We start from the raw sequence: 25,424 nt of genomic DNA, 5'->3' as shown, positions 1-25,424 counted from the left end.
TAGATGGATCCCCTCTGGCCTATCACACTGACCAGAGCTGCTGGGTAGCAGGCAGAGCGGTGGTACCAGAAAAGCTAGGTCCAAACCTCAGAAACAGCTGGGAACGGATTAGATTTTGGGTCCAATCTGTAGGTTATAGGATTTTCAGCATCTTATTTCAGAGTCAGGAAGTCTACTAGCAAGTCAAAAGGACTAATCAACATGAATTTAGCATGAGTCTTGTCTTCCAACAGTTGCAGAATGCACATTTCAAAAGAAAGATACAAACCCCAAACAAGTCATTTCCCCACATCACGGTACACAAAAAACTTTCAAAACAAAGGCTTATTGCATCAGATATATACATCAGAAATAAGGCATTTCCTTTAGTAAGGTTAAAACAGGTAAAATGAATTTTCTACTCTGGTCTCAGAAATAACGATTTCCTATATCAAAATATACACAATATCAAAAATATGTGCATTGGCAATTATATAAATAAGAGCCCTGCACTATTTCCTTTAAATAAATTTATACCATAAGTTATTTATAAGTGACCCAGTCACAGCTGTAAATTGGTTCTCAGGGTTTGGTGATTGGGTGAAGTAGTGTCAGCTCCTTATTCTTATATTTAGTGTCCTGATAATAACGTATAGGTTTTCCTGCGGTGATGAAGTGTGGAAAAAGAATAACCATGGTAACAACTGAAAGTAGGTCTATGGTACCGATTAGAGCAACATAGAAACAGGGGACCTACATTATGATCCCACAATAGAGCGTACGATATGATAGTCTATAAACTATCAAATGGGGGCTGTCAAAGATCAATTAAAATATTGGTCAAATCAATCAATCTGAATTGCTTATACGTTGTTTTCCGTGTGCGTTGTGATGGCAGACGGACAAGACCAGCGATTGCACGTCACCACAAATGTGCTCGTGTGTAATTGCTTTGCAGCTGTGAGATGTAACCTTGTTGTATTCACATCACTGTTCCATCATATTCCCATAGATACTCATTGTGCAACAGGATACTCGTGGGCACTGGGAATGGCTGCCATTCATCAAATAGGGCTGCGGAGAATGAGAGTTGTTCTCTTATCTGAAAGGGGTTTGTACTCAACAACAATCAATACCAATGTAATACTAACTTTAGACATTAAATATACCTAAGGTGTACTAAACGTAATTTACTGAGTCTTTGTCCTGATTCAACATCACCAGGGGATGTGAAACATAGATCATTGCCTCTCATTGTTCTACATTCAACATTTAGTTAGTAAACAATTTTCAGTGTCCGGGTCTGTGTTAAATTCACTAGTTCTTTTCCTAAATTCAACATTGTAACACTGACATGTATACCTGATGCTGGGAATAATGTCATTTATGAACTCCCTGTGAATATATTGTACTACTCTGACCACTGGACAGCAGAGTACCCCTGTGCTAGCCACGCTTGCTAGTCTTTGTGATATTTTGCTCTTTAAATTTTACCTTTTTTTTGCATGTGATTATTATTGTAAAATCAGTTGTTTGGAGTGTGTGATCCTCTCGCATTTTCATAAATAGTTTCTGCGCTTTGAAACCACAACGATCAGGTCGGACAATCCCTTACTTATCCTTAATAGTGTCTATTGATTAGAAATATACTATAGGTAGTATATTAATTGTCAATAAATACAAAAACAATATACTGGATTCAAATTTAAATGAAAAACTCAGCTTTACACTTAGGATATCTTTTCTTTTCTCCTGGTTACATTCTGTAACTAGAGACACATGGATAAATGAATAACCAAATAAATACAGATAGTGTTAAATGCAAACAGAGGCTGTTGGCATGCTGGGGTTTGTAGTTCAACAAACTGCTGGATAAAAAACGGAGTCTCTCAGTTTAAGAGTAATAAGTTAGATCGAGTGTCGATCGGCCCAACAGAAAGTATTCTCTATATATCCTCTATATATGTCGTTGGTCATTCAGTCTAAACTCCAGAAATATAGCTATAAAATACACATTGTTCTGTGTCATAAACACATCAGGGGGTAAACGTATTAAGGAGCGATGCCTTTTACATTCTGACGTTTTACATTTAGCTGTTAAAGTCACCGAATATTGGCGGTTTGCAAAAATCGCTCATTAATACATTTACCCCCAGGACTCTTAAATAATTATTTCCATGGGATTAATCTTTAAATTCATGAAGAAAAAAAAGAACATGAAAGTTTGGCTGATGATAACATTATCATCACCATTTACTTATAGCACCAGCATACGCTGTAATGCTTTATACTTGGGCTAGAAGGATATAATATATAATTAGCACATCTCTTATATTTCTCTGTGATTGCAGCTACAGATTGATTCTCTAACCCGGAGACCCCAGCGGGATCCGAGCCCTCCGGTTAGACTAACACCATGTGTTTATAGAGGAGTAAGTGGTCGCTGCCAGCACCCAGGGGTCGCCCTCCGCCCGTCCCTTCTGGCAGCCTCTGAAGTGGGGACAAGGAACGAGCTCCGGAGAGCGAGGGTCAGAGCTCGGGCAGCCACGGAAAAAGTGTCTTTTGTATCCAACAACAATAAGACGTCTCCTTGACACGCTGACCGTCGTACCTGCTCCCAATTACCCTGAAATATCAGGTGATAATTACATGGTCTTATAGTCACCTCCTTAATCTCCCGCATGTGGGGTAGACGACAATGTGTGTATCTGCCCTGACATGTGGGACACATCCACGTTCACACTCTAACACTGCATAACCACCACTCTTATATTCATCCTCAGATACTGCTCGCGTTATCCTCATTTGTGTCTTCCGTTAATCCTGAGAGAGCGCAAACATTATAACACGGGTCACTCCTGCACGACCAGTGTAAATAAAATAAATCCCTTTATATGTACAGGGACGAGACCTGGTCTCAAGCACAAAATTCCCCTAATTCTGATGTAAATACCCCCCCCCCCCTTATCTCACATAAACAACTTCACCAGCAAAACGCACTCATACGCCTAATCCCTACTTAGCCAAGAGGGCCCCAAATCCCCCATCGGCCTTTACAATCCCTTACTCCCACCACAAGTTGGTGCCTGGTGCAGAAGTCGCTGCGTGACGTCACAAAACAGCGGTTTTCCATTTTTGCAGCAAATGCAAATCTGCAACTAACTGTCCCCCTTGTCCCCATATCACATCGATACCCTCTCGCTCTGTGACATCTATCATCCTGCCCCCCCTTACAAACCACCAACCCCCCCTGACAATATCACTACACAAATCGCTATGTAGCCCAGATTCCCTGAGCGTGAGAGACCTCAATGTTTCATTACTATAATTCACACCTCCCCTCCCTCCACAGGCTCAGTGCTCTGTGACTTATAATATCCATATAATGTACAGTAGGGGGCACATCATTACTTATATAATAAATATATCCTCCATGCTGGATTGTCAGTTATTTCATTACTGGAATACTGAAAAATATAACTGTATACAATATTTTGTGGATATAAATATAATATACTGTCATTATATTACCGATGATTGTAACAAATCCAAATACTCTGAACAGAATTGTCTACAATCCCTAACGCAGGAGGTAAACTGCAATGTATCATATTTCCTTGGGTGCAAGAACAGATCAGAACAATATGAAGGAGTTGCTAACTGCACACTGCCATATTTTTGTGCAGTCCCCCCATCCCGTAAGTCACTGACTTGTATCATCATCAGCTATTTATATAGCGTCACTAATTCCGCATTGGGGCTTACAGTCTAAATCCCCTAACACACACACCCACAGACTAGGGTCAATTTGATAGCAGCTAATTAACCTACCAGTATGTTTTTAGAGTGTGGGCGCAAACCGGAGCACCCGGAGGAAACCCACACGAACACAGGGAGAACATACAAACTCCTCACAGATAAGGCCATGGTCAGGAATTGAGCTCATGACCCCAGTGCTGTAAGGCAGAAGTGCTAACCACTGAGCCACCGTGCTGCCCAAGTCACTGACTTGTATCAATAAATAAGCTGCTCTGATTGCAGTCTGGTTTGACACAGTAGCCTTCATGACCCTATGAGAGCAAAGTGTTACTGACACAGAATTTTCATTGTACATAGCATCAGCTCAGAGAGATGTCCTCAGGAAACTCAATGTAAATTATTGTACAAAGTAAGACGTTAGATTTAGGTTCAGTATCACTTTATTTGGACAAAATATCCCATGTTTTGGTGATACAGTCTCAGCGGAGGACTGGAAACCGCAGATCCCACCATACCCCCCCCCCCCCCATGTCTCATCTGGGAGGTTTTGTCTGATTCTGGCAGCAGCAGGTGGCGAGGTACCATCAGAGGCTACCGAGTGACCTCTAACGACCCTCACACCCCAACTGAAATCCATTTACGTTAATTAGCTGTCACCACCAGTCTCCCTGCACAATAGGCGCAGTTCTCCGCGCTCCGTCCTTACAGATTGGTACCAGCTCTGCCATTGAAATGCATGTTGCCGTGGTGGCGAAATCACACAAACAACAAATAACCTTGACATTTGTTTACCCCAACAAATAATGCCGGTGCGAGCGCAGGCCAAGCAAAAACCACTTAACTAATTAGCGGTTACGCTCCGGCAGACAAACACGAAGCGACACTGTTATTAGAAGAAGTGTCACGTTGGAGGGGCATCTAATTATCACTTGATGAGAGCAATGCTTGCATTATAAACATTATCGCTGCATCCTGTCGCAGGCTCGGAGCGGCTGATGGCGCCCACCGCGCGCAACTCCCACTCAATGGCTCTGCTGCACCCAGCAATCTCCCTCCATAAATGACACGTTAAGCGTAATTACTGGTAGACATTGTAAATAAACAGCAATAGAAGTGAAAATGGCACCAAGTGTATAGGACACAATCTGACACATCAGGAGAGGCGGCTTAATTGAGAGTTCCTTTCACCACTCAGGATCATTTCTTAAAGGAGTGATTATAACTGTGGGGACGGCTGGTATAATGGTATCAGAGCCATGAATTGCTGTTGTGTGGAGTCTTGATGGAGCTACTGACGCCTTAGTGGTCTTATCATTATAACAAAATGTTCATGTTGTTATCAACCTTGTCTGAAAAGAAATGATTGTCTGTTGAAGGCCCCTCTCTCAGCCCCCCAGGTTCCCCCCCTCCTACCTCCTGAATAGAAGCAATTTTCAGAAAGCTGCGATACCAACCAATAGGCAGCTGCTTGGAGCACAAACGGGGCCCCATTAAACTAGAATCACGTACAATGTGTGCTTATATCCACAGACAATTAGGAGCTGCGACCGGGCCACGTTCATTCAGAGACACAAAGCAGTCTGCGCTTCTTAATCAATATAATTGCCTTTTACATTGTGTGCGTGATAATGGGGCCTGATATTTCCTTAAAATCCCAATATATCCCGGGCATTCTACCAGTGCAACGACAAGATAGCTTCTTCCTACCTAGAAAATAAAACGAGTGCTGACAAAGGAGAGACTCACTTATAGCGACATATGTAAAGAGCGGAGAGTGCACCAGGTGGGATGAAAATGCGGAACTCTCGTAGCGCGGAATATGTAACGCTGATCGGCCATTGATCAGAGCGTGTCATTGTGTTCTCCTTGTCCATTTAAACAATAACCGGTCATAAACTCAATGACTAATTTGGTGTCCTAGCGGGGGAGAGAACCGAGATTAGCAAGATGATTTCACACATACTGTAAATATAAACTGAATTAGGATGGCGCCTGAGCACGTTCATTATAAAAACGCTGAAGGTCGGGGTGGTAACAGGTAGAGAGCAACTTACAAAATGTCAGCAACGGGTCGTGTATAGAAAGAGCTCACTCAAACATATTTATCTCCCAAAAGGACAGTCGTGACTTTTTATTTACAAAGAAATATACACGTACACACATATATATATATACACATATAGAAACCATTGTAATTCCTACTCCGTTCACCTGATTTGGCTGTAAATTCCCTCAAATTAAAGCTGAAAGTCTGCAGTTAAAGCACATCTTGTTAGTTTAATTTCAAATCCATTGTGGTGGTGTATAGAGCCCAAAATATGAGAATTGTGTCAATGTCCCAATATTTATGGACTTGACTGTATATATATGTATATATAGATATATATATATATATATATATATATATATATATATATATAAATATACACATATACACACACGCACATATATATATATATATATATATATATATATATATATATATATATATATATATATCTATATCGCAATTGTCTGCAACATAAGGACTGCAATGTACACAACTGGCTAAACATGCAGAATACGCAGCATATTTCTGACGGGGTCACGGAGGTTCTGGTTTATAGCGCTGCTTCTAGTGGGCGACTAATCATCTCCGTGGACCATCATGATCATCGTTTCTTTATAAGGAGCCACAGAATTTGCAGCGCTGGACAGTTGGTGTACACCATCATGAATACACATAAATATAATAACAAACACAATGAAACATACTAGCAGATGTGTGGTACAAGCAGAAGAAGTTCTCGCACAGAAACACCTATTGGAGATCCTAATATTCATCAGTTTTTCAAAATTGGAACAACTATTAAAAGCTGAAACAAGACATTGGTGGGATAGCGTCAGCTTACAAAAATATATATCGATGCTAAAATAGTCCCTAGAGGTCTGAGACTTTTTAAAACATTTGTGTTTTCAGAAGATTTAGATCTATTAGATGAATTGAATCAATATTTAGAGAATTGTTCTTTAAATCTTATGAAAATTTTGATCAAATTCGGAGAGAAGAAAATCAAGATCATTGAAAAGGAGATTGATACTCTTAAATTAGAGTTAGAGTCTTTCAGAGATGATGAGATGTTTGAAGAAAAAGATAGAATTATTAATAATTAATAGGGTAGAAGATTATGAAAATGAGATCATTAATATTAAAATGAAGAAACTTAATAGAGATAAAGAGGACTACAGACTCGATAGAATGAGGAATTTTCGTAGTTCCCATCGGACAAAGTATAGGTCCGATTCACAAAGAAATCATTCCAGATCGCGTAGTGGATATAGGAAATATACCACTAAAAAACTGAAAACATCTGAACACAGAGGAGGTTTTAAACAAGGGGCAGCAGAATGCTCTTCCAATGGGAAACCATTTTCTTCTTATAGATCACTGCCAAAGCATCTGTGGACCACACCCTGGGGGCTAGACCTAAGAGAATTAGAGATATTTCCCCGATCCATGATAAGGATGAGGAAGCTTTTTTAGGGACAAAGGAAATTCTTCTATATCACATCCCATACCAGTTACTGAGGGAAAGGACTCCAAAACGTTCAAGAGACTGGTTAGAGGCAAGAGAGGAGGAAAGAGATCTGGGCAGGAGAACAAAATTAAGATAGATCCAAAGGGGGTTTTAAAACTTTCGTCTAAAAAACTAAGTGATTCAGAACTGTCCTTGTTAGCTAAGGGTTTGAATTTTCTCCTTCAACTGAGCCCAATTTATTGGAATTATTTGTTGAATTAAATCGATATATACGAACTTTTTCTAGGAAAAAATATTTTGCTAATAAAACTTTGAAAAAATTGGATTCAGATCTTAATCCCATCGTACTAGATAGTAATGATTATGAATATGTACAAATATTGGAGGATCTTAGAAAGGAGAACTTAAAAGTAGAAGATGGAGAAGTAAACTCTATTTATGATGCTTCTGGTTCATATAAGAGACATCTACCTTTTTATAAATTTAGACCTAAATCTGAATTTTATCCTACCTCTTATAAGGGTCCTTATATAGATTGTTTTTATCAGGTGACTAAGAAATGTAAAGGCGTTATGTGATTAAACACAGGCTAAATATTCTAATCTTACTTCATCTGAAAGGAAAGCTTTGAAAGAATTGAAAACAGATTCTACGTTGGTGGTAAGAGCAGCAGATAAAGGAGGGAGGTGTTGTAGTTCAGGACCTACAGGATTATATGAAAGAGGCATATAAACAAGTTGCAGATAAAACCTTTATACCAAATTAAATCATGACCCTACTTTCGAATTTCAGAGAAGTCTTAAAAGACTGTTAGATGAAACTTTAGAGCAAGGTGTTATTACTAAGGAGGAGTTTACATTTTTATATCCGTTACATCCCGCCATTGCTACCTATTACCATCTACCTAAACTACATAAAAATTCACTTCTACCCCCAGGGAGACCAATCATCTCGGGGATTGGGTCTCTTACTTCATCGCTTTCGTTTTATGTAGACTCTTTTTTACAGCCTCGGGTGGTGAAATTAAAATCTTATATTCGTGACTCTGTATATTTACTCAATCTGTTAAAGAACCTTGAGTGGAGAGATAATTATGCTTTCCTCACCTTGGATGTAGAGGCTCTCTATAGTAATATACTGCACGATAAAGGGATAAAAGTGATGGAACAATTATTGTTGGATGATCCCTCAATTATTGAAGAGCATGGTAGGTTTATTGAAGAAGCAATTTGGTTCATCTTATCGCACAATTATTTTATATTTGATCACACATATTATTTGCAGACTATGGGCACGGCCATGGGGACCAGGTTCATGCCGAGTTATGCCCACCTATACATGGGCGCCTTCTGAGGAGGCCCATGTGTGTGTGGGGGGGTGGTTTTGGCGCGGACCTGGTCCTCTATGGCTGGTACATTAATGACTTATTCATCATTTAGGGTGGAGGTTAAGCACGGGCTCTTTCTTTTGTCTCTGCACTTAACAATAATGAGTTCAATTTGAAATTTATTAACAGATATCATAAAACATGTATAGATTTTTGGGATTTACAGATTAAAGTTACAGATGGAAGGTTGGACACCTCCACCTTTAAGAAAAGGGTGGATGTGGCTAACTATCTTCATTATAGGAGTTCACATTATAAGAAATGGAAAGATAATATACCCAAGGGGCAATTAATGCGCCTAAAAAAGAATTGCACTTGACAATCAGTGTTTAATGCACAAACAACTGATATGTTGAATGATTTTATGGAAAAGAAGATCATGTTCTCAATAAAGCTCTAGATGAAGTCAACTTACTAGACAGAGATATACTACTACTAGGGAAACAGACTACAGTTTTAGAAAATCAGGGAAATGTACAAGAAGATTTATCACCTTTTATTTCCAAGTATAATAAGAAATCTGGAGAAATTAGGAGAATTATTGAAAAGAATTATCCGATTCTCCAACAAGATGATTCTCTTAGGAGATTATTACCTCTTAAACCAAAAGTGATCTTTAAGATAAATAATAATTTAAAAAATATATTAGCTCCCAGTCTTGTTCAGAGTTGTCCCAACGAAACGTGGAAATCTACATTGGGTGGATGTTGGATGCCTAAACAAATAGAAAGATGTTTCAAATGTGGAATGAGTAGATGCACCACTTGCTCTTTAATTAGTAATGAAATGGTGGAATTTATACATATGGAGAAGACATTTATAGTTAGAGGGCTTATCAATTCTAATACATGCTATATTCTATATATCTTGAGATGCAGTTGTAACCTTATTTATGTAGGAAAAATCACAAGACCATTGAAGTTAAGATTCTTGGAACACAGAAGAAACATTTTGAATAAAAAATAAATAAATCAGTGTTCCAGGACATTTTAACCGGTTTCATAATGGCAAGGTTGAGGACGTATCCGTTTGTGGTATAGAACATATCAAACAAAACATTAGAGGGAGGGGATCGATTTAAAAGATTATGTACACAAGAGGTATTCTGGATACATCAATTGAATGCACGGGGGGACTTAATGAATCTTTAGAGTTGAATGAAATCCTTTCCTAAATAGTTATATACTAGGGTTCATTTCACTTCTTTGGTTCTTACTGTAAATTACATTATTCAATTAGTCTGGTCCCGGGTTAGTGTGTCATCTATGTATCTGTTTGCACATGTGGACATGTATATCCTTGTGGACATATATGCTCTTGTACCTATATGATAGGTATATATGGGAGGTCTTCATTCATCATCTATCATTCATTTTTCATCATTTTTTTATTAATTTTAGTAATAGTCTTGGATAAGTTATATCTCATACATTGTATAAGTAGTATTATCATCATTATTGCTTACACTATTATTGTTATTATTAATATCACTGGTACTGCTCTTATTCTATTAATACTGGTATGAGTAGTAGTAGTATTACTCTGCTAAGATTGGTATTATTATTTACATATGTGGTTTTTGGTATTTGTTATTATTTTTTTATATACATATATATAATTGTTTTTATTTTTTTCATTTTTATTATTATATATATATATATTCCCTTTTTTATGTCAGTGCGAGAAAATTAGACACTAAAAAGTGTTTGGTATTATATTTTTTCTAATATGTATTATTATTCTTTGACCCGAGTAGGTTATTAGAGCCAAACGGTAGTTGTTTATATATCTGTTGACTGCTATTATTCGTATGTAGTTTTGATGCTATGTAAAAATAACAAAATGGCTTTTATAATCACTGAGTGATATTCGAATAATGGATATTTGCAAAATAAGATCTTATTTTAGCCAAGAGTAGTACAAAAACTATATGTGAACAAAAGACCGGACTTTGGGAGAGCTGCTGATCTTTGATCATCTGCGGGCTAATTAATGAGATTGAGGATATTTATTAGAAGCCTCTATTTGGAGCGGATTACTACCTCTGATGAAATCACCTTCAGGTGATGAAACGCGTGAGGTTTAATGAGACATAGCAGTCTCTGTTCCTTACAGCTATCTTGGATCGTAACTTGGACTTTTGGTGTAGCATTTGTCTATTAATAAATTACACTTCGCTCAGCTTTACCTGTTACTCTTCGGAGTTCATGGATGGTTGTTTTTCTGAAGTCCTGCGACTTTATTATAGGACAGCGTTGGTTACTACATTCCGTGCTGATTAGGACGAGCATCTCCGGTCAGGAAAAGACCGCATAGTAAAGGCGATCATATGCAATTCATTTTTTGCTAAATATCTTGAATATTTCCCTATCAAGCCATATTGGAAGAGACTGGATTTATTTTACTATCCAGCAGCACGTGTAAAGGTCACAGCGGGCACAGATTGAAACGGACATCCCAAACCAGGAGGAGACCGTTGTTTAACGGTAATTATATACATTTTTATTTTTGCTAACACCCTGGGAACTCCATTATATTATGTACTGGATGGACATTCTCTATTTTTTTTATCAACGGGAGTCTATTGCTTTGGAGTGATTTATAATATCCATTTATTATCCAGTGTGGCCACACTATTTTTCACTTCACCATTACACGTTTTTTGAGCGGAGAAATTTGGAATATTCCTTCGGGACCACGTTTATGAATTATTCATTCCAATACTTTGTTGCTTCATACTATAGACATTGAATTATGGATCTGGTTTTATGCTACAAGAATTGTATCTTTCGTACATATATATTTTTTATATTTTATTTGTTATACTGTGAATAAATATTATTATATTCATACTCCACAGATCTATTATTGGGTATTTAGTTCATTCAGTTTCCAGCGATGTAATTTTTTGTTGTACAAGCAGAGTAATGACTGAGTTACACTATTACATAAACCAGTACGTATTCAGCGGGTCTGCAAACAATCATCATAACAGTCACACAAAGTATTCACCAGTCGTACAAGGCAGACAGCATGAGACAGAGGGTAGAAGACCCTGTTCCTGAGAGCTTACACTCTAGTGGGAGGGGGTAAGGAGCAAGTAGGACACAGGTGAGCGAGTTGGGGGCTAGGAGGGGCAGGGTACGCGAGCATGGAGATAATGGGAGCGGTCAAAGTATTTTAGTTTGGGGAGAGTCTGCTGGGGCGAAGTAAGGAGATGGAGGACGGAAGAAGTCTTGGAGTCGGGAGTGAGTGGAGGTTAGAAGCGAATACTGAATATCGGCACAAACCAAATAGAATACAGAACACTAGATTGATTGTACGAACAAACTGCAGGGTCTCATTTAATGGTAACATTACTGACAGGATTCATGAGGATGAGGGGGATCTTTCTGTTCCGCCTGGTATTGATGGTACTTCACCCAGAGGGGCGGAATCTAACAAAGTGGAAGGTTTTCACCAGAGGTTCCCGCAAGGGAATTTGGGCTTGGCAGCTTCCACCCTGCAGCTCGCGGCCCTTTAGGGGAGTTCCCAGTGATCGAGAACCAAGTACGGAGAAGAGTGTAGGCACTAGATAGCCAAAAGTGAGTAGGATTACTGAGTGAGGCTCAGCGATAGTCCACAGAGAGATAATAGGTGATTACAGCAGCACACTTGGAGAGATGGTAGCGATGATCTGCAGGGGTTACCACTAACGAATGGAGCAGGTAATAGGTGATTACAGCAGCACACTTGGAGAGATGGTAGCGATGATCTGCAGGGGTTATCACTAACGAGTGGAGCAGGTAATAGGTGATTACAGCAGCACACTTGGAGAGATGGTAGCGATGATCTGCAGTAGTTACCACTAACGAGTGGAGCAGGTAATAGGTGATTGCAGCAGCACACTTGGAGAGATGGTAGCGATGATCTGCAGTAGTTACCACTAACGAGTGGAGCAGGTAATAGGTGATTACAGCAGCACACTTGGAGAGATGGTAGCGATGATCTGCAGTAGTTACCACTAACGAGTGGAGCAGGTAATAGGTGATTGCAGCAGCACACTTGGAGAGATGGTAGCGATGATCTGCAGGAGTTACCACTAACGAGTGGAGCAGGTAATAGGTGATTACAGCAGCAGAGTGCATGAGCTGCTTCCAGGCCGGGAGTCTGATGAGAAGAACCAGCACTGAGAGGTGCTGGGAGGAGCCTTATAAACAAGAGGTAACCAATGGATGAGCGGGACAGGTGAACACAGGTGAGATTAGTACCTGCACATGTGCAGAGCTGATTGCTGGCCTGACAGCCGGGGAAGAAGCGGGGAATGAGGAATGAATGGTGCTCAGGTTACCGGGTGGCAGCCGTGGGTGAGCGACGTGTGACAATTATATTGTAACTTGATGCGTTGAATTATATTTTTATATAATAGTTTTTATAAAATTGCTGTTCATTGTACACATAGGATTAGAGAATTATGTTGTTTCTACAGAAAAAAATGACAATTTAAAACTATCTGAAGTCATGGAAATGTAAAACAGTAATTACATTGTGTTATCTACAAACTGAAAGCACCATTTCTAATTTCACATATAGCTCTAGTAAGAACCTCTGTTGATTAATATACTACTCACTGATGGAACGTTACTGAGACGCTCTTGATTTCACGCTCCACAAATTTTGAGACGCGTTAACTAAACCCAGTTCCCCTATTGTACATTATCAAAATTCAGAAAATAATCTTCCGTTCTTACAATGCAGCGACGTCCTTTAACAGATATAAGGAAACAAGTTTTCCTCGAATGAAATGCTGCAGAGGTGGGGGTGTGACCAAAGTGACCAATCGGGAGCAGCAAACAATATGTGGCCTCTGATTGGCCCTCATGCACACACCCCTCCTTCCGTCGCCATTTTAAAATGGTCAATGAAATAAATTTGCTGTAATCTGCACAATTCCGGGAATACCGGCTGCACAGAATCAGGGAATCACCAAGTCAGGATAATAAATATTCTAGTGCAGACTTATCAAATATAGCACACAAGTGACTAATATATTATATGCTGCAGTATGGCTGCACCTAGCTGTATGTAGGCGCAGATCCAGGCAGCAGCTTGCCGTTCTCCTCGTGTGTGTCTCAAACCTCTTCCTTATTATTATCGGTCAGATATTTCTCTCACTACACAATAGTTATAGTCTCATAGGGGGCATTATATAACCATCATCATTTATTTATATAGCGCCACTAGAGAGAACTCATTCACATCAGTCCCTGCCCCATTGGGGCTTACAGTCTAAATCCCCTAACATACACACACACACACAGACACACACAGACACGGGTCAATTTGTTAGCAGCTAATTAACCTACTAGTATGTTTCTGGACTGTGGGAGGAAACCGGAGCACCCGGAGGAAACCCACGCAAACACGGGGAGAACATACAAACTCCACACAGATAAAGTCATGGTCAGGAATCGATCTCATGACCCCAGTGCTGTGAGGTAGAAGTGCTAACCACTGAGCCACCGTGCTGCCCAGTCCCAATAACATGACCACAGGCCCAGAGGTGTCAGACAGCGATATTCACAGAACATTTCCCTGCACTTGGTGCAGTGTAACAAATAAAAATGTTGCTAAAAAATTTAATTATTTGCATGATCCCTGTTGGACAAGGAGCCTCACAAAGCCAAAAGACGAGGGGTAGTGTCTGATTTTAGGAATTGTATGTGGAGATAAATAAACCCGAAAAGTTCCTTCTTACTAGATGTACACTGCCGAAACACCGGTGTCTGGATGGTATATATGGCTCAGACATCTCATGGGGGCACATCGAGAGCAATCCTACAAAATACACGCGTCACGGACATACAATGTGACAAGACCTTACTATCGCTAGAAACAGAAGGTAAATAGCAAAGGACAGAATCAGAATTTATTACCAAGATTTTACATGTCTGATATTCCCACTGGTGGGCTCATTAATAACATATTACTATGATGGACATATAACTGGACTTTATACTCATTACTGGTGTGTTACTACTTGGAATGTACTGAATCACTATTTTAGGATTCACCCGAGTCCCAGACTAAGTCCTGTTAAAAAACATCTTATACAGAATTACAAAATAGTTTCTGAAAGCTATAAAATTATCGAGAGATAAGACTCGTTATATGGCTATAAATTACAGCACCGCTGCGGTTTGATTGACGCTCTAGCGTGGAAGCATAGACTGTAAGATTGTGGGCAGCACTCTCTTAGCGCTTTGCCCGTCTTGCATTATGATGGCGCTATGTGAATTATGTTTCTGTCCAGTTCTGGGTCAGAGAGATGTCTATGGTTCATCGTAACAACATGAACACTAATAATGTGAATCACATCCTCCCATTCCCAGTTACAAGACATTTTTGGGGCTGCATCCATTGTGGAATTCCCTCCCTTGCACAGTAAGACTTCAAATGTTCTCTGAAAACCCACCTCTTCAGACAAGCTTATAATATTCCTCAACTACCCTTTTAATATCTATAGGTTACCCTGTTACCACCCTCTACACAGCTAACACAAGACAGCAACCAACATTGCTGTGTGACTGATCACACAGCCAACACAATACTTTTACCTTTGCATTCCAGCTGGTCCACTGTACAATATGATGCAGCACGTGCCCTTGTGTATCAAACCATTGTCCCATAGATTGTAAGCTTGTGAGCAGGGCCCTCTTACCTCTCTGTATGTATTACCCATTATCAGATGTGATATAACAACACCATCATGGCTATTATAACCCTCTCCATTACCATAACTGTATTACCTCTCATGTTTATAGATTCAATGACCCATAACAATTTTCAGTCTTCCCCAGAGCTCAGAACGTCCTCTGGGATCCTTAAACTGACAAAGTCCCTGAGACGGGGGCTGCTTCAGTCAGACGGAGGAGTCTGATTATTACACCTGAAGCTGCAGGTGAGGCGTCTTATGCTCAGTATCCACAGAGGGTGCACAGACTTAAATCAGTAGGACAAAAATCAAAGTGGGTGATATAAACTGGTGCACAAATACACAGGACAATGAAGGGCTGTAACCCATAGCAACAAATCAATTTGTATCTTTTTCATACTCTTTTGAATGCAATGGATGACAGCACCTTTTTGCACCAGTTTTTATAAACAATTCTTCAAAATATCCACATCAAAGTGAAGTGAGCCCCCTCTGAGATCTTTAATGGAAAGAGTGCTGCTTTCTATAGAACTTACATGTACATTCCCCGGGCGACGTTATCATGATTCTCAAAACATGACCACAGACAGGGATACTATTTCTGTCCTGAAATTATTCAATAATTACTCATACAGTAATAAACATGACACCAAGCAGTGGAGAGAAAATGGCCCACCATGCCACGTGTACCACACTGCTTAATCCACAACCCAAGGGTCAGACTAACAGTGCTCATCAAACAGCCGCCTGACACCCCCTATCCTTGTGACAAGAATTATACTGGGGTATAGTAACCCAAACCATGAGCCAATCATGGGGTTATATATAACCTTACAGCTCCACTTCTATCGGGGACAACCAATATGCCCCCTACCCTTAACCTCCACAAGAGGGCAATTATCCACCTACAATTGTCCTCTGCTCCCAATCCACTCTATGGCCCTCTCCACCGCTTCTTGTAAGTGTATATTAAATATTACTAAGCCAATGTCCAATAACTGCACTCCATCTGCCATGTACAACCCGGGTGTTCAGTCCTCTAATTCCCAAAGTCTGGTGGTTAAAGTCCCCATCACACTCATCATCATCATTTATTTATATAGCACCAGCATATTCTATAGCGCTTGACAATTGGGGTCAAACACAGTAATAAACAATACTGGGTAATACAGAGAGGTAAGAAAGTCCTGGGCACCTTCATCTGTCATAACCATCAGTTGATAAGATCATGACACTGCACACTCCATAGAGATCTATGGACACTGCCGGTCCTGAGTACACTGCAGAATCTGTCCGACATCGTTCCACAGTTTATAGAGATTTTTAGTCCAGTTATAAGGTCAAATCAAACGATACATTGTGCTGTGCTATGATAAAACATGATTATGGGACCACAGTTAATGGTTTTTCGAGCATATCAATAAATATGTAGGTTTTAACATTATTCCCCTGTGCACCAGAATAGAATAACCACAACTGTTTCTCGGTATAACTAATATGTCTATTATGTGGTTAAGGATGGTAGTACCCCAATAACGCTATTTATATGAATGAAATACATAGAAAATAAAGAAATAAGTGATAAGGGCTCCAACTAAGGTAATATTAAACTAAATAACACATTATGCTTTGCGGTTGGTAATTTTCTTTCTTTGCACTATGTAAAAAAGATTCACATTACAGTCAGGTCAGGATTCAAGATTTACCAATACATTGAAGTGTCAGGTCAGTACTGGTGAGAGTATGGTACTGTACCAAGGTTCTCAGTCCACAGAAACCAGGACTCTACCTGGGAGTACTACACAGGACCATGTTAATCTGTGGGAGGAGGGCCACTGTGGCTCTTGGATCATAGCTGTCTACTCTCCCAGAATGTCGGGAGACTCCCAGGATATTGGGTAGGTTAAACTCCCGCATCTCCTGTGCCTTCCATACTACAAGAAATGGTCACTGCCCTTCATAAACGGGGGCAATGAGATTAGGTAATGTATTTCTGGAATAGATCTGTACTAAAAGAAATTGGTCTTCAGTACACAGATGCAATCATTACATAGGATAATTGGCCAATGAGATTGTCCTGCACACAGAATATAGGTGTGAGTCTGTGTGTGTGTGTGTCTCTGTGCCTGTCTATCTGTGAGTGTGTATGTGTATCTGCATGAGTCTCTGTGCCTGTGTGTGTGTGTGTGTGTGTGTGTGTTTGTCACAGTAATTTCAGTGCTGCGCTGCTTGGTTATCACTGGCGTTTTGCCGTAAAGTTAACAGTAAAATAAAAATAATCTTTTTTTACCACCCTGTTACACATACACATTCTGGTGGCGAGCCACGCATACACAAACTGCGCACAAAGCTATAGGTTCCAACTGACGCTGCAGGACACGCTCCTGGGCGCTACTATGTAGTAGATACGCCCACAGCTAGAGCTAGACACGCCCTTTGGAGAGAGCAGGACACGCCCCCTTTGACAGTGCGCTGCGTCTAGGTGCTACTCGCACAATCTCACTGGAATCATTTTTAGTCAAGTATGTATCAGATAAGCCTTCATTTACAGTTTATCTGATATGTATTCCCTTATCTGCATCCTCTCAGCACAACTTTCCTATTCGAGAAACATCCATTCTTTTTATTGTAATATAAATACATGTTTATACATATCTCACAAGTATCTTTCTTTTGGACCTCAAATTCACCGGTCATTTTATAGTTTATTACATCTTACATCCTTTATATTAGGTTGTGTTAATGTTTTTGAGTGTTGTTAGCTGTATTTTATTGTAACATGTAACCAAATGTATGCGGAGAGGCATGGGTAATTCTCTGATTCATTAACACAAAGAACATTTGTAAAAAGTGAAATCTTAAGTGTCCCTCAATAGTTGGGAGGTTTGGTTTATACGTCAATTAAAAAAACCCCATACATTAGGAATAATGGGCATTCACAAGAAAACCTCGCACAGCCACTATTAGAACTTTTTTGTCCTATTATTTGTTTTTAAAGCAATAACATGCAATGCCCAAAACACTGAAACATGTAAATGTTGTTGGGGCCACTTTAATTGGCAAATAATGGCTGTAAGGTCATAATAGGTCATAATGTATAGAACATCATTATGATGTCATGCTGCAAAATACTATATATTAGTCCTCCAGGCTGTTTAACATCATAACATCATGGCCTGTGAAACTGTTACACAAATTGTAAGTAAAGCTATGCAGAAATTACTAGTAGTATAATTAATAATTATTAGAATAAACCTCTATCGACTGTATGTAGGATTGAAGCCGACATCTATCACAGTGTATGATTAATGTACTGCTTGATAAGTAGAATGTTGCTGTTGGTACTGTAATGTAAAGAGATAGAAGTTGTCGAGGGAGGGGGGGGGGGTCCTTAATTATAAATGTTATTACTGCCAGGGATAAATGTATTCCAGTGATATGCATACTGGTTACATGTTACATACATATTACATACTATTCACACATTGCAATGCCAAGATGTATTCATCTGTATAATTTTACTATTTTTAGGACTTTGATGACCTAGACGTCATCTGCTTTGACGAGTTTGACTGGGGGAGCCAGAAGCCTAGTAAGTATAGTAGTTAAAGTTCTATAATTATACTAACCTCTGAATTCTTCCCCTCTGGCATTTAAAAACTATATAAATGAACAGGGACACACTTGAGTGGGAAAAATAATAAAATAAAAACATTCAGAAAAGGAATTTGTTAAATCTCCCCATCTAGGAAGCAGCCACAGCCCTGGGGGGCTCACTTCTACTGTAGCCCCCAGATAGACACATTCCTATATATTAGGCTAGTTGTGGGAGGATGTTTATATTGGAAGATCAGTCAAGTGTTTTGGACCCCAGGGGGTAAATGTATCAAGCTGTGCCCATGTGCATGCTGCCACTTGTAGTCCCACAAGTATGTACTTTAAATGGTGTATTCCATCTGAAAATATTAAATGTTGCCACATCAGAAAAAAATAGTTATTGCCCCACTGGTAATGAAATAGTATGCCACTATAATTTAATAAAATAAAATTAATGAAATTTGGTCCACTAATTTATACATAAAATAATTTGGCCCCTGTAAGATAATTAATAATATGCACATAAACAGGCAATTGAGAACTCAAGACACCAGTATGACTCTTATTTTGCATTTTATCTACAGAAAGACCTAGCTTCTGGAAAGTACATTTTAAGAACAAGGTGCGTCATATTTTATCTTCTGAATTAAATGTCATAAACCTATAATGTCCAATAAAGAGTTTATATTGTTGGTTAGATTGTTTTCTCCTATTAAATAGATTTTTATTATCTTCCCTGTTCCATAGGAGTACAAAGAAATCCCATATGTTAGACTCAAAGAGGATGTCGATCCAGGGTAAGTTAAAAATCTAGTACATATGTACACACTTCCAACCCCTTTCCCAGTGTCTTCCCCTCACAGTATATATATATATGTATGCCCTGCTAAAATGTCTGTAATGTGCACATGGCTCCCTAGACCTTTGTCATTTACCAGGATTCTCTTCATTTTACAGGGAGAAGTCCAAGCGCAAAAACAACTGCTGCTGCTGTAACATGTAAAAAAAAAACAAAAAAACAAACCCCCCCCCCCCCCCAAAAAAAAAACAAAAAAAAACCCCCTCCCCACAAAAGAAATAAATAAAAATAACATCAAGTAACAGAGCCCCTGCCTCTGATATCAGGGCTTCCATCCTGGGGGAGTGCCATGGGGTTTTGTTGCTGCGGAGGGAGTACTGTATTTCCCCATGTATAAGACGCACCTTTTCTCCACAATTTTGGGTATAACAACTGGGTGCGTCTTATACAGGGGTAGTAGCGCTTACCCTGTCAGATGATTCCTCTGTCCGGTAAAGTCTTCTTTCTTCTGTCTGTTCTGATCCTGATGCTGGAAAGTTGCTTACCGTCCTCTTCGCGATGACCGGACAGAGGAAGCATCTGACAGGGTAAGGACATTAGTACATTAAACATCAGAAATACGGTACCTACCTTGTTCAGGTGTAAGTACGGGGATTAGCTTGTTCCATTGCAGTTCTGAATTGAACTCCAAAGGAGCAGGCTAATCCCCGTGCTTACACCTGAACAAGGTAGGCAACCTCTCCGCAGATCCACCCTAATTCACTCCACCAGGATGGGACCCCTTGATGCCAGAGGCAGCTCATACCATCATCATCATAATCTATTTATATAGCACCTCTAATTCGGCATGCGCAGACCTGATCCCTTTATATCCTCTGCTTCTCCTCTATTGGCTGCTCAATTTTGGCTCCAAAGTCAAAAGACACTTCCCCCTGCAGGGCAGTGCCTGTTCAAGTTACCTTCTGGGTGCTAGACATGGCTCCATTGCTCCTGCTGAGTGTTTTCTCTCCTCTGAGCTGTGAACCTGTTGTCCGCAGAGCTGACGATTCTTCATGTACTTCACCACTATCCCAGTGGTAACCAGTTGTCTGCAGAGCTGATACTCATCGTGTATTTCGCCACTATTCCAGTGGTTAGTAATTGTCCGTGGGCCTTCATTCCATTACCCGTAGGGGGGATTGTGTGGGTAATAGTATTAATGAGGGGAAACACAAATTAAGAGGTGGCGCTGATGTGCCATTGAGAAACATTATTGGGGAAGTAACTGTAACGGGTGAATTGGGAACTGAAAGAGGCCCTTGAAAGAATTTTTGAATTGGCATCATGTGGGCGGGACCAAATCAGCTGTAGGTGGGGTCAAAACAAAAGTAAGCGGGATTTAGAACTACTAGAATTTGGTTGTAGTAACATTTAGGAAACCCCATATGTGATGACTTAAGACACAGTGGTTCAATTCTAAAGCAATGCAGAAAAATGCTGCAAGTCCTGTGTTATAAAATGACATGAATCCTTTTACATGATCTACGACTGGTTTATGCCTCTGTGCTTCAACTTGTTTAGTTGCTACTAACACATACTTCCAATATTCCCTTCATAGAAACATATGTGACTGCGTTTAATAAGTTAAACTATTACGTAACATGTTGGCACAATCGTATCTGATCAGTCTGCCAGAGCAGCATATGAGACCTCACCGCTCTGTAGCATCTTCCCCTGACGTCATGAGATGCAAACTACCAGACAAACCTCTCTCTTTAATATATAAAATGTGCCCTGTGTGTGTTTCAAAAAAATGCATTAAACATAATCCTTATAATAAATGACTATTATCCACTGCGATCACCACAAAGGGGAAATGCTTCAAGTATCTGCAAGAAAACACTATTTTTGTAACAATTGTGTATGAGCCCTAAATGTGCCCAGTGATTGGGGGTGGTTTGAATTAATACCAGTGCAGGGAGGGTTGGCAGACAATGGTATAAGTGAAGAGAGCTAATCCAAGGGTTTGCTGGTGATTCAGTATTTACAAAGGAGGAAGGATTAATGATATTTTCAGTGCAATGTGGGCTGGTCATATGTTCAACAAAGTGATCTGAGAATGGGACCAGTGCAAGGTAGGAGGAGGCAATGGAATCAATGCAGGAACAACGAGGGTATCACCAGAGCTGGAATAAGGCTCTGGGGGGCCCAGGGTACTTAACCAGGAGGTTATCATTTTAGATACATTATAGACAAATACACAGCAATAATGTGAGCACTACTGTTAGCTGCTTGCAGCTCTGCCTTCACCAGCAGTACAGTTTGAAGTGGGACATACCTCCCAACTGTCCTTGTAGTCGGACCAAATTCTGAATAAGCAAGACAGTCACCCAAATTCAGGTCTTCCCCAACAGATTCAGTACAGTTTGGCGGACTGTCCTGCTCTCTCCTACCTGTTCTTGTCACTTTCACCACTTGTGGCTGCTGGTGTCTTTAGATCAGTTGCTGCTTGTCTGGATCCTGGAATGTTGGGGGCCATATTTGGGAAAAATAGGTATGGGAGGTATGTCCTACTTCACACTGTTATGCTTGTTATGGCAGACTAACTAGCAACTAGCAACTAACAGCAGTGCACACAGCATTACCTGTTTATTTGTCTAAAATGAAGACCATATTAGACAATAGGGGGCCCCCCTGTCTTAAGTGCCCTGGGCCCCCCAGAACCTTAATCAGCTCTGCCCACCACAACCGTATCTAACTAACAAGAATGTCTCAGTCCAATCACATGAACAATATAAGAAACATTGGTACTTATCCGACTTTCTCTCTCTCTTTGCTCCTCCGCTCAGACCTCTCACAGCAGCCCAGCTTATAGTGTCTCCAGTTATAACATTGTCCTCTGTCTATACAGCGTTGGTCTCTATCATCACTGCAGTAGCCCTTGCTCATTACTGTTTCCTCTCCTCCCTGCTCCTTCTCCTCTTCCAGCTGCTTCCTCTCTCTCTACGTCCCTCTCAGAATTCCAACTGCTCCTTCACCCGCTCCTCTTCCCCACTGCATGCTGGGAGATGCTGTTCTCTGCTTGCAGAGGAGGCATCTAAAGCACATGTGCAGCCTGCTTGGTTCATCAGTGCTACATATATATTTATTTGAGCCACCAGTCTACCTGGTAATCTTACGATGAAACCTATGAATGATCTTCCCCTAATAACACTAATTCAGCCTCAAAATGTTCCCAATCTCCACTCTGAGCCACACTCGCTCCTCTTGTTCCAGCTCTGCCCTCTTCCAATCAGAATGTTTGCTCTCTCATGAGCAGGGTCCTCCCCATCCTTTGTTTTCATGTCTGCATTCATTTTGTCTCCCTTGTATGTCCCTGTTTTATGTATGTCCTGTTTACCCCAATGTCCAGCTCTGCACAGTACTGTGGTATATAACAAACCAATGACAATAATAACTAACATCACTGTATTTAAAAGTAGGTTGCACATAAAAGCATTGTTTTTGTAGGAGGGGTATGACAGTATAGCTAGCACATTTCATTAGATGTGCCAGATTCTACAGGTCTATAGTTATTACCCGTCTTTAATTTCCAGCCTAAAGTTTTAAAAGTATGCCCCTGAAAAGCGCTCTATTCAGAATTGTCCGGATTTCGGGTGGGTCTCCCGGGAGAGTATGGCAGCCTCCCGCATCTGGCCACTTCCTAGTGAAGTGGTCAGAATCAGACACAAAATGCAGCAATTCTCAGGAAATCTGGTCCTGTCCCCAGCTGTAAAATGACGCATTATGTCACAGGGGGGGAGGGTCAAAATGACACGATTTTCTGAGCCCCGCCCCTCACACGCCCACCTCACCCCGGCAGCTCCCGGACGCCGACTGCCATAAGTTGGCATGTATGTTTTACATCTATTTTTATTTTCTTAATCTCCCTAGGTTACCTTATTACCACCCTCTACACAGCTAACACAAGACAACAACCCTCTGACCAACATTGCTGTGTGACTGATCACACAGGCAACACAATACTTTTACCTTTGTATTCTAGCTGGACCAATGTACAATATGATGTAGCACGTGCCCCTGTGTATCAAACCATTGTCCCATAGATTGTAAGCTGTGAGCAGGACCCTCTTATCTCTCTGTCTGTATTACACAGTATTGTTTCATTAATGTTTGTTCCCAATTGTAAAGCGCTACAGAATCTGCTGGTGCTATATAAATAAATGATTGCGAAAACTCGACACTCCCAGAATGCAATGCTGCATAGATTACTTCTCTGTGTCAGCGCCTCCTACTGGACAGACTGAATAAAGGAGGCGCTGTCAGGTACACAGTGCACAGTACACAGTTTTCTCTAGACTATGCTCAGTTTCTCATTTCCTTAACACTCCTTTCCCCCTCTCAGATCATCACCTTATTAGCTACGCACTCACCCCCAGTTCTTTACTCCCCCTAGTGTCAAACTCTTCCAAACCTCCTCACAACCGCAGGAATATCAACGCTATTGATTTTCAACAGTTTTCCACCTCTCTCCAACACCTTCTCTCCCCAATTTCTACATTCTCCTCCCCTGATCGGGCAGTACCCCATTTTCATCAAACCCTAGCAGCTGCCCTGGATCAAGTGGCTCCAGCGACACTACATACTTCGCGTAGAATTCGTTGCCAACCGTGGCACACTACAGTAACACGAACTCTACAAAAACTTTCTCGTAAAGCAGAACGTCACTGGCGTAAATCTTGTGCCTCTAATGATTTCATCACATATACTGGGATCTACCACTCCTACAGAAATGCTCTGGACACTGCTAAACAAACATACTTCCAATCTCTCATCTATGCTCAGGCTTCTAACCCCAAACGCCTCTTTAACACATTTAACTCTCTTCTGAATCCTCCTGCCCCAAATCCTCCAACTAACATCAGTGCACAGGATCTTGCTTCCTATTTCAAGGACAAAATTGATAAGATCAGGCTTGAAATGGTATCATCTCCCTCGACAAGCAATCAGCTCAATTCCTTTGTAGCACCCTCTGACACTCTTCAGTTGATCCCGCAAATGAAGAGGAAGTTTCTACTCTCTTCTCATCTTCCTACTCTACCTCCTGTCCTCTTGATCCCATTCCCTCACAAATTGGTATGTCCCTGTCTCCTGTGCTCATTCCCCCTCTAACTAAAATCTGTAATCTATCTCTTTCTACTGGTATTTTTCCATCACTATTCAAGCATGCAGTAATTACTCCCATTTTAAAAAAACAGAATTCTGACCCTAACGCTCTCGCACATTACCGCCCCATCTCAGCTCCCATGCCCCTCCAAGCTTCTCAAGAGAATTGCCTACACTCGCCTCACACACTTTCTTACAGCAAACAACCTATTGGATCCTCTTCAGTCAGACTTTCACTCTCAACACTCCACAGAGACTGCGCTGACCAAGGTTGTCAATGATTTGATCACAGCAAAAAATTATAACCAATACTCTCTTCTAATTCTCCTGGATCTCTCTGCTGCATTTGACACTTTTGACCACTCTCTCCTCATACAAACGCTACAATCCCTAGGTCTTGAAGGCACTGTCCTATCCTGGTTCTCATCCTACCTATCTAAATCGCTCTTTCAGTGTTAATTTCTCTGGATCCACCTCTGCTCCGCTTCCTTTATCAGTTGGAGACCACAAGGCTCAGTCCTAGGTCCTCTGCTATTCTCTATCTAC

At 40.5% G+C, this 25,424-nt stretch overlaps 1 protein-coding gene and 1 long non-coding RNA gene across 5 annotated transcripts in view; one reads left to right on the top strand and one right to left on the bottom strand.

The window, feature by feature from the left end:
- Window positions 1–25,424, bottom strand: part of SHTN1 (shootin 1) — an 85,627-nt gene that overhangs the window by 43,184 nt on the left and 17,019 nt on the right. The gene's annotated exons all lie outside the window — the stretch shown is intronic.
- LOC142160146 (uncharacterized) lies at window positions 19,513–20,826 on the top strand. Of its 2 annotated transcripts, XR_012693070.1 has the most exons (4): window positions 19,513–19,556; window positions 19,682–19,731; window positions 19,892–19,933; window positions 20,010–20,826. It is a non-coding gene; the product is annotated as an uncharacterized LOC142160146 (long non-coding RNA). The 2 variants fall into 2 exon arrangements; XR_012693069.1 differs by lacking the exon at window positions 20,010–20,826 and having other exon boundaries at window positions 19,892–19,955.

Source organism: Mixophyes fleayi, chromosome 6 (assembly GCF_038048845.1).
Source record: "Mixophyes fleayi isolate aMixFle1 chromosome 6, aMixFle1.hap1, whole genome shotgun sequence".
In the NCBI taxonomy this organism is placed as follows: Eukaryota; Metazoa; Chordata; class Amphibia; order Anura; family Limnodynastidae; genus Mixophyes; species Mixophyes fleayi.
The sequence above is the reverse complement of the archived record's forward strand: the minus strand, read 5'-3'. Positions and strand labels throughout refer to the sequence as shown.